This window comes from Phyllobates terribilis, unplaced genomic scaffold, assembly GCF_046119375.1.
Source record: "Phyllobates terribilis strain yellow unplaced genomic scaffold, ASM4611937v1 Scaffold_4__5_contigs__length_816908805, whole genome shotgun sequence".
Classification (NCBI taxonomy): Eukaryota; Metazoa; Chordata; class Amphibia; order Anura; family Dendrobatidae; genus Phyllobates; species Phyllobates terribilis.
Genome location: NW_027362764.1, coordinates 697,139,343 through 697,148,947, shown reverse-complemented (window position 1 = coordinate 697,148,947; position 9,605 = coordinate 697,139,343).

Sequence of the window (9,605 nt, the reverse complement as noted above, 5' to 3'; positions counted from 1 at the left end):
CAGTCGGTGAGCTGGAAGCCACAAACGGTGCTGAAGCACGGCAAGGGCAGCAGAAGCTGTAGCTGACTTTCTAAAATGGGCACACAGGCGGCGTACTTTGACAAGCAGATTCGTCAGATCCCGGTGAGATCCACGAGGTTAAGCACATGGGCCAGGCATGGTACGTGTGTGAGCTTGCCTTGCCTCTGAGCCGCCAACAGGTTCCGGCCATTGTCACACATGACCATGCCTGGCTGTAGGGTCAGCGGTGTCAGTCACCGATCTGCCTGCTCTTTCAGAGCTGTCCACAACTCTTCAGTGTTGTGCGGTTTGTCACCTAAGCATATTAGCTTCAGCACAGCCAGTTGCCACTTGGCCGAGGCAGTGCCACAGTGCTTCCAGCTTGCCACTGATGTGGTCATTTCGGAGATGGAGGCTGAAGAGGAGCAGGAGGTGCAGGAGCTGTAGAATGTGGGGGCAACCCTGATTGACCCAGAACCCACAATCCTCGGCGTCGGGAGGACGTGTTCCATCCCAAGGTCCGACTGGGTCTTGGGTTCCACTATATTAACCCAGTGTGCCATCAGCGAGATGTACCATCCCTGCCCACAAGCACTTATCCATGTGTCCGTGGTTAGGTGGACATTCCCAGTAACTGCGTTGTTGAGTGCACGGCTAATGTTGTGAGACACGTGCTCGTGCAATCTGGGGATGGCACACCAGGAGAAATAGTGGCGGCTGGGGACCGAGTACCGAGGGACTGCTGCCGCCATCAGGTTGCAGAAAGCTTCCAATTCCATGAGCCTAAAAGGCAACATTTCGAGCGCAAGCATTTGCGAAATGTGTGAATTTAGTAGTGTAGCCTGTGGGGCGTTGGCTGCGTATTTGCGCTTGCATTCCAAGGACTGGGGTAGTGTCACGGTGTAATGGGAATGCTGGTGAGGAAATGGCAGATACGGGCAGGGTGAACAGGGAAAACTAGCCTTTCCCTAGACTGGGAACCTTGAATAGCCCTGACCCCGAAGGTATCTCTGATGGTGAGAAGGTTCGGGTCTCCACCCTAAGCCCTAACTCCTCCACAAGCCCTGTGATTATTCCCCTCACCTCCCTTCACAGAACAAAGGTACAGCAATCTCAAAGGAAAGGACCTCAGCGGCACAAACAAACAGTACTTCACAGCACGGCTTCCAGGTATAGAGTGAAACTCTATCAGCAGCATCACCTGGTGGAAGGAGAGGCTACTTAAAGGCTAGGGGGAGGAGATTCACACAGAAACTCACATCCACCAGGACACAGCAATAGAACTGGCATTAACCCATGCAGTACAAAAGGGAATTTCACAGTTTAAGTTACAGCGGCATCTAGAATAGACCACAGATACACAGCGCTAGACAGCGCGTGACAGTACCCCCTCTTTTAAGAGAGGCCTCCGGACTCGAAACCAGACACGTCCAGAAAAGGTCCACATTTCCTGAGTGATGAGATATGAAAAACGTTACGGGTTTCCAACACTGGGAGTATCTCGAGTTGGTATAACACAGAGTTGTAAATGGCCGATATCCTAAATGGACCAATAACCCTGGAACTGGGACCCCCAGCAGCACGCCTCCACCTGACATGCTTGGACAACACCCACACATACTAGTTCACTCTCAGGTCTGGACCTGCACATTTATTTCCACATCTGCGGTCACAGTCAGAGGGCACACACTCAGAACGGCAAATGGCAGCAGTGTCCCCCGGGGTCCAGTGCTCCCTCCACTGGAGAGCACAGTAGGAAGCTCCATCCTTCCCCGGCCCCTCCTCCTGGAACGACGTACTAGACCCACCATTAATCTGAGGCGCAGTCCGGACTCCACCCCCTTTTCCAGGCTCTTCTGGTAGTGGGGTAGGAGTTGGTGCAACCAGTACGGTAGAAATAGTTGTAGCTTGGCAATTACTCACACTGAAAGCACCCCAAATTACAACTTTTCTGGCCTGCCAGTCAGCCACTAGGTTATGTTTCTCCAGCCAGGGAAAGCCCAATACAATGGGAGTGGGCAGGTTCTCCAAGAGGTGACAGGACAGGACCTCCTGGTGGAGAGTTCCTATGCTCAGGTTCACATTATGCACCACTTGGGACCTTCTGGCAGAGTGGAACTGAGTCAATCGAGGCAATGGGAATGGGTCTCACTAAAGCACTGCTGGCGAGACCATGAGCTCGAGCAAAGCGAGAATCCATCAAATTAACACCCGCTCCGCTATTGACCAGTGCAGGTACAGTCTCGGTTTCACCATCTACCACAACCTTGGCAGACAGTGTGAAAGGAGACCTAGTGAGGAAGGACAAATAAATCTTCCGGTCGTCTCCTTCTGAACGACCCAAGGTAGGCTGCTTCTGAGACTGCGTGATTGTCTTGGAGCAAAGTGGACAAACCTTAATAAAATGGTCAGATTTTCCACAGAAAAAACAAGCTCCACCCACTTGAGGAACAGTAGCCACAGGAGGTTTAACACGAGAACCTAATACCCCCAAGTGCATGGGTTCATCGGGTATAGTCTCCTCAGCAGGGATAGGAACAGGAGACAAAGTAGGTCTCTGTCTCTCCCTCAGGCGTCTGTCAACCCGAATGGCTAGAGAAATCGCAGCATCCAATGACTCAGGTGCAGTGTACTGAACCAGGGTGTCTTGCAGTCTAGCTGACAAAGCCAAGCTGAATTGACTCCTGAGGGCTGGGTCGTTCCACTGGGTGTAAGTTGCCCATCTCCAAAACTCCGAGCAGCACTCCTCCACTGCCCGTGTTCCCTGCTTGAGTTTACAGAGATTAGACTCACCAAAGGTCACCCTATCAGATTCACCATACACCTGAGACAGAACAGCAAAAAACCCGTCCACCGACTGCAGCGATGGTGAGTCGCCCGGGAGGGAGAAGGCCCAGGTCTGGAGGTCCCCCTTAAGAAGAGAGACAATAATCCCCACCCGCTGTTACTCACTTCCAGATGAACGGCGCCGGAGCCTGAAATAAAGCTTACAGGCTTCACGAAAAACAAACCTTGGGTTCTGGCACGGCCTGAGCATGAGCCGAGGCCAGGTAACCCACAACTTGCTGCAGCTGTTGCACTACCTGAGTTTGCAGACCAGATACTTCTTCAGAGATGGTCTGCATAAGGCGAGAAAATGCATCAGCTGAGGCAGTTTGAGACATAGTGACTCAAGGAAATTGGTACGGCTGCTGATAATGTCACGGTGTAGTGGGAATGCTGGTGAGGAAATGGCAGATATAGACAGGGTGAGCAGGGAAAACTAGTCTGTCCCTAGACTGGGAACCCTGAATAGCCCTGACCCCGAAGGTCTCTCTGTTAGTGAAAAGGTTCGGGTCTCCACCCTAAGCCCTAACTCCTCCACAAGCCCTGCGCTAATCCCCCTCACCTCCCTCCACAGAACAAAGGTACAGCAATCTCAAAGGAAATTACTTCAGCGGCACAAACGAACAGGACTGCACAGCACGGTTTCCAGGTATACACTGTATTCCAAATTATTATGCAAATAATATTTTCTCAGATTTTCCCAAATTACCTATATGAATTGCAGTCATTGTAATTTTCCAGTCAAATAACTATTAGAGTACAATTGAAAGGGTTTTGTACAAACTGCCTATGATAACAGTATATTTTTTAAAAAATAAAAAACTCAAACTGCACTCAAAATGCATGTTCCAAATTATTATGCACAGCAGAGTTTTCAACCTTTTCATTTTAATAAAGAACAAAAACATGGTCATTTTTGAAATTATAAGCATTAGCAGGTTATTACAAACTGAAATCAAACAGTTTTCAACTCAAAACTTTATTCTAGGTGATGTTACATTTGCACATAGGACCCCTTGTTCGAAAGGAGCTTCTGAACTCTCTCGTCCATTGAATTTGTCAGGTTTTGGATGGTTTCTGCTTCAATTGTTTTGCATGAGGACAGAATACCCTCCCAGAGCTGTTGCTTAGATGTGAACCGCCTCTTGCCATCATAGACACTCCTTTTGATGATGCTCCAGAGGTTCTCAATGGGGTTGAGGTCAGGGGAGCATGGGTGCCACACCATAAGTTTGTCCCCTTTTATGCCCATAGCAGCCAGAGATGCAGATGTGTTATGTGCAGCATGAGATGGGGCATTATCATGCATGAAATGATCTCGATGGTCCAGATGGATGGAGTAGAGGATGGCTGGTTGATGGACACCCCATGCAAACACGGCTACGGCGCTAACAAGGTGGATGTGGAGTAATGTTTTGGGCTGGAATCATGGGGAGAGAGATTGTCGGCCCTTTTAGGATCCCTGAAGGAGTAAATATGAACTCCATAATGTATGTTGAGTTTCTCAAACAGCACTTCCTTGCATGGTTCAAGAAGAAGAACCGTGCATTCCGCAGCAAGATCATTTTCATGCATGATAATGCCCCGTCTCATGCTGCACATAACACATCTGCATCTCTGGCTGCTATGGGCATAAAAGGGGACAAACTTATGGTGTGGCACCCATGCTCCCCTGACCTCAACCCCATTGAGAACCTCTGAAGCATCATCAAAAGGAGTGTCTATGATGGCGGGAGGCTGTTCGCATCTAAGCAACAGCTCTGGGAGGGTATTCTGTCCTCATGCAAAACAATTAAAGCAGAAACCATCCAAAACCTGACAAATTCAATGGACGAGAGAGTTCAGAAGCTCCTTTCGAACAAGGGGTCCTATGTGCAAATGTAACATCACCTAGAATAAAGTTTTGAGTTGAAAACTGTTTGATTTCAGTTTGTAATAACCTGCTAATGCTTATAATTTCAAAAATGACCATTTTTTTGTTCTTTATTAAAATGAACAGGTTGAAAACTCTGCTGTGCATAATAATTTGGAACATGCATTTTGAGTGCAGTTTGAGTTTTTTATTTTTTAAAAAATATACTGTTATCATAGGCAGTTTGTACAAAACCCTTTCAATTGTACTCTAATAGTTATTTGACTGGAAAATTACAATGACTGCAATTCATATAGGTAATTTGGGAAAATCTGAGAAAATATTATTTGCATAATAATTTGGAACACAGTGTAGAGTGAAACTCTATCAGCAGCTCCACCTGGTGGAAGGAGAGGCTACTTAAAGGCTAGGGGAGGAGACTCAAACAGAAACTCACATTCACCAGGACACGGCAATAGAACTGGCATTAATCCATGCAGTACAAGAAGGAATTTCACAGTTTAAGTTACAGTGGCATCTAGAATAGACTAGTGTTGAGCCACCCCCGTAGTGTTCGAGTTCGGTTCGGTTCGTCGAACACCCGTGTGTTCGTCGAACACCTTCGAACACCGTTAAAACCAATGGCAGGCAAACAAAAACACATAGAAACACATAGAAAACACCTTCAAAGGTGTCCAAAAGCTCACAAACTGCTCAGAAGACACAACTAACACATGGAAAAGTGACAAGTACATATAGTCATGCGAAAAGAAAAGAGGTGGAGGAGTAAAAGGAGGGGGAGACACAGATATAGGCATGTCATGCCCTTCTAAAATCCAAAAAGTGAGAAGCCGACACGTTCAGTCCGCTCCTGCCCGTGCCACCTCCGTGTCGCCGGGTTTGTGCCAGAGCCGCGGTGAACCCTGACGGCCAGCCCCCCTCTCCCAATACTGGTGCCTGTCCGCTGGTGGGTCGAGTGAGCCCCCCTGTGGTGGAGGCAGCTCTAAGCTTTTTAATTTAAATTGTCTCTCTAATTTGAATGAATACACTTTAAATCCATTTACAAGGATCTATTGGAGGGCAAGTCTCATGCCAGCAGCCGTGTAATTCCAGCTCCAGTAGCGTCCACTAAAGCTGCTGCAGTTAAAAAGCTTTTATAAGGATCGAGCTCGGCTGTCCACCGCAAGGCATCCTACTGCCAGTCCCAGCCCCTATGCCTTGGGGTGCCTCCTGATGCTCTTCACTGAGTATCCCGTGGTCCCGAAGCATTTCCTTTGAAAAAATTAAGTGTCCAAACTACAGGTGGTGTAGCTTGCTTAACAACCGGGATAATCCGCTGACTAGCAGACACTGCTACTAGGCACAATGTATTTCCTGGGCTAGATGCAGTTAAAAATTTGTAATTAGATACTCTCGTTGGATGCTGAGAAAGCATTCCATAGAGTCTCCTGGCACGCCATATATGATTCTCTTAAAAAGCTTGCGGTAGGGGTCTAGGGGACCCTTTTATAGCCAAAATCACGGCCCTGTATCACAATACGTCACCTAGGCTGAAGATAAATGGAACTGTAGCACCCTGAGGGCTCGGTTGCTACAGAGGTATTGCACCTCACCCAGAGGTGTGATATCTCACTCTCAGGTAAGGATGGAGTGTGGATCAGGACCCGACACCTGCATGCATTACACCACATTGCCGTGGGGCAGGGCTACCAATATGCCTCTGAGATGGGCACGACAGTCCCTGTCCCTGGCTGGAGTGGGGGGAGGGAACACTGAGGAAGGGGAACCCTGTAGTGCAGGAGCAGGGAGGAAGCAGTTCCTGGGTGCATTGAGAAGGGAGTATAAAAGGTGGGCACCATCTTAGTTCAGTGCAGAGAAGTCTGAGCAGAAGTGGCAGGGAGCAGGGGCTCTGCATGAGCTCTGCTCCGGAGGCGGGCCTAGTAACAGAGGCCCAGGCCTGGAAGAGGGAGAAGGAAAGAAGAGGAGCGGAGAAGGCTCCAGGAACGAGGTATGAAGGGATCCCAGGGGTGCGGACGGGCGAGTCGCCACCGCACGCCCGAATCCACCTGCGTGGAGGGGTCAGGCCAAAGGGGGAGACCGGTCCCCGAAACTAGTGGAGGCAGGAAACGACCCTCAGCTAGGAACCGGAGGCTGTGACATTTTATGTGGCGCAGCCCCTCGCTACACCCGCTAGGAAGGCACCACATAGGGTCAGGGAAACTGGCGCCAAGTTTACCAAGAGGAGGCCCGAGGCAGCCGGACAGAAGGGTTGGTAAGAAAGGCCAGACAAAGGACACACAAAGGGGGTCCTGTGAAGCGCTCCAAAGTTATCTGAGTTGTCTGAACCCCTCACCTGGTGAGCAGAGTACGACGTGGGCAGCTGTTACCTGCAGACGTGGTCTGGATAATAAGAACTGTGAGTAAAGGCCCTGGACTGCATCACTGACTCGGTGTTGTTACTGCTGCTGCCCTGCACCATCACCCCCATCCTCCGCATACACTGCCCTGAGGCTATACTCCTCCCGTGGGGAGTTATGCTACGCTCTGCTGCACCCACAACACCAGCCTCAGTGGTCTGCTCTGCAGCGGCGGTTCACTCTGACCGCAATCCACGGGTGGCGTAGTCGGACATTTAAACATCAAAACCACATAAATAGTTCCGCCACTGGTTTGACCACCCTGAGCCACGGAACCGGGTCGCCGCCACGAAGACTACAACCACCAGCATCCACCAAAAAGGGTCAGGCTCCGGGTGTCCCAAGGCCCAGGGGGTGCATCAGAACATTTTCATCACCTTTCACAATCACCAATGGGACAAGGCAGGGATGTCCTCTGTCCCCTCTCTTATACATCCTAGTGACGGAGCACCTGCTCTCATCAATTCGCCATAACCCCAATATTAGGTGGATTGAGGTGGGAGGCACCGAGTACAAGTGCTCTCTATTTGCTGATGATGTCCTAGTATATATCACTCAATCACATATATCCATCCATGCTGTTATGGCTGAAATAGATCACTTTGTTACATGGTCAAATTTTAAAATCAATGCAGCGAAGTCTGAGGCCCTCGATGTCTCCCTCCCCAAATCCATATAGGAGTCCATCCAGTCCAACTTTCCCTTTGCCTGGCCCTCACAGGGTATCAAATACTTAGGAATTCCTATTCATAGAGACCTCTCCCATCTATGTTATCTTAATTTTGGGCCCTTTATTGAACAACTCCATACAGACCACGGTTGGCAAGTTAGAACTGTAAGATTCACTACGTGAACCACTGGTGTTTTGTGGAAAAGCACATGTACACTGTGTTCCAAATTATTATGCAAAAAGTGTTTAGGAGTGATAAGCGAAGAATTTGTTTGTTTGTCAGTTAAACTCATTGATGGTGATGTGTGTCAGGGCTCTTTATATCACTGTAAGCAATTGCAGACACCTGTGCTAATTAGTTTGGCAGGTGTGTCCAATGAAAGGCAAGACTACTTAAGAAGGCTGTCTCACATTATTAAGCAGCCTACATTTTCTGCCAAAATGGGAAAGAAAAAGGATGTGTCGGCTGCTGAGAAGCAACAAATTGTGGAGTGTTTAGGTCAAGGCATGACTACAATCAACATTGTGCGATGATCAGGATGAAGTGTCTTGGCAATCAAGAAGTATGTAGCTGATTCACAGTACACACGTGTGCGTGCTGATAAGGGCAAATTGAGGACTCTTTCCTACAGGCAATTACGTCAGGTTAAAAGAGCAGTGGCAAAAAAGCCTTGTCATAGCAGCAGACAAGTTTTTGAAGCTGCTGGTGCCTCCAACGTCCCCCGAACAACAAGATGCAGGGTCCTTCAGAGGTTTGCAGCTGTGCATACGCCATCCTGTCGACCTCCTCTATCCACTTCACACAAGCAGAAACGGCTCCAGTGGGCTAAACATTACATGAAGACTGATTTCAAAACTGTTTTGTTCACGGATGAGTGCCGTGCAGCGCTCGATGGTCCAGATGGATGGAGTGGAGGATGGCAGGTTGATGGACACCCCACGCAAACACGGCTACAGCGCCAACAAGGAGGAGGTGGAGTAAAGTTTTGGGCTGGAATCATGGGGAGAGAGATTGTCGGCCCCTTTAGGATCACTGAAGGCGCTAAAGATGAACTCCATAATGTATGTGGATTTTCTCAAACAGCACTTCCTGCCATGGTTCAAGAAGAAGAACCGTGTATTTCACAGCAAGATCATTTTTTTGCATGATAATGCACCATCTCATGCTGCACATAAAACATCTGCATCTCTGGCTGATATGGGCATAAAAGGGGACAAACTTATGGTGTGACCCCCATGCTTCCCTGACCTCTACCCCATTCAGAACCTCTGGAGCATCATCAAAAGGAGTGTCTATGATGGCGGGAGGCAGTTCACATCTAAGCAACAGCTCTGGGAGGGTATTCTGTCCTCATGCAAAACAATTGAAGCAGAAACCATCCAAAACCTGACAAATTCAATGGACGAGAGAGTTCAGAAGCTCCTTTCGAACAAGGGGTCCTATGTGAAAATGTAACATCACCTAGAATAAAGTTTTGAGTTGAAAACTGTTTGATTTCAGTTTGTAATAACCTGCTAATGCTTATAATTTCAAAAATGACAATTTTTTTGGTCTTTATTAAAATGAAAAGGTTGATCGAAAAGTTTGGGGGATCTAAGAGTGTGGCAACCCAGTAGTCATGATTACTTCGAATTCTGACAATATGAGGGTCATGTTGCAGGTAGTGCAGCAAGAAGGCACTTATGTGTCTTGCGCATCTCGGAGCCCCAAAATTATTTTCCGGGCTAGATGCATCTAAAAATTATTATTAATTTTAAATCTGGTGGAGCTTTGTATAGATGGCCTAATAGGATCAGTGCTGCACACTGCTACAAAGCCCAAATTATTTTCCAGCCAAGA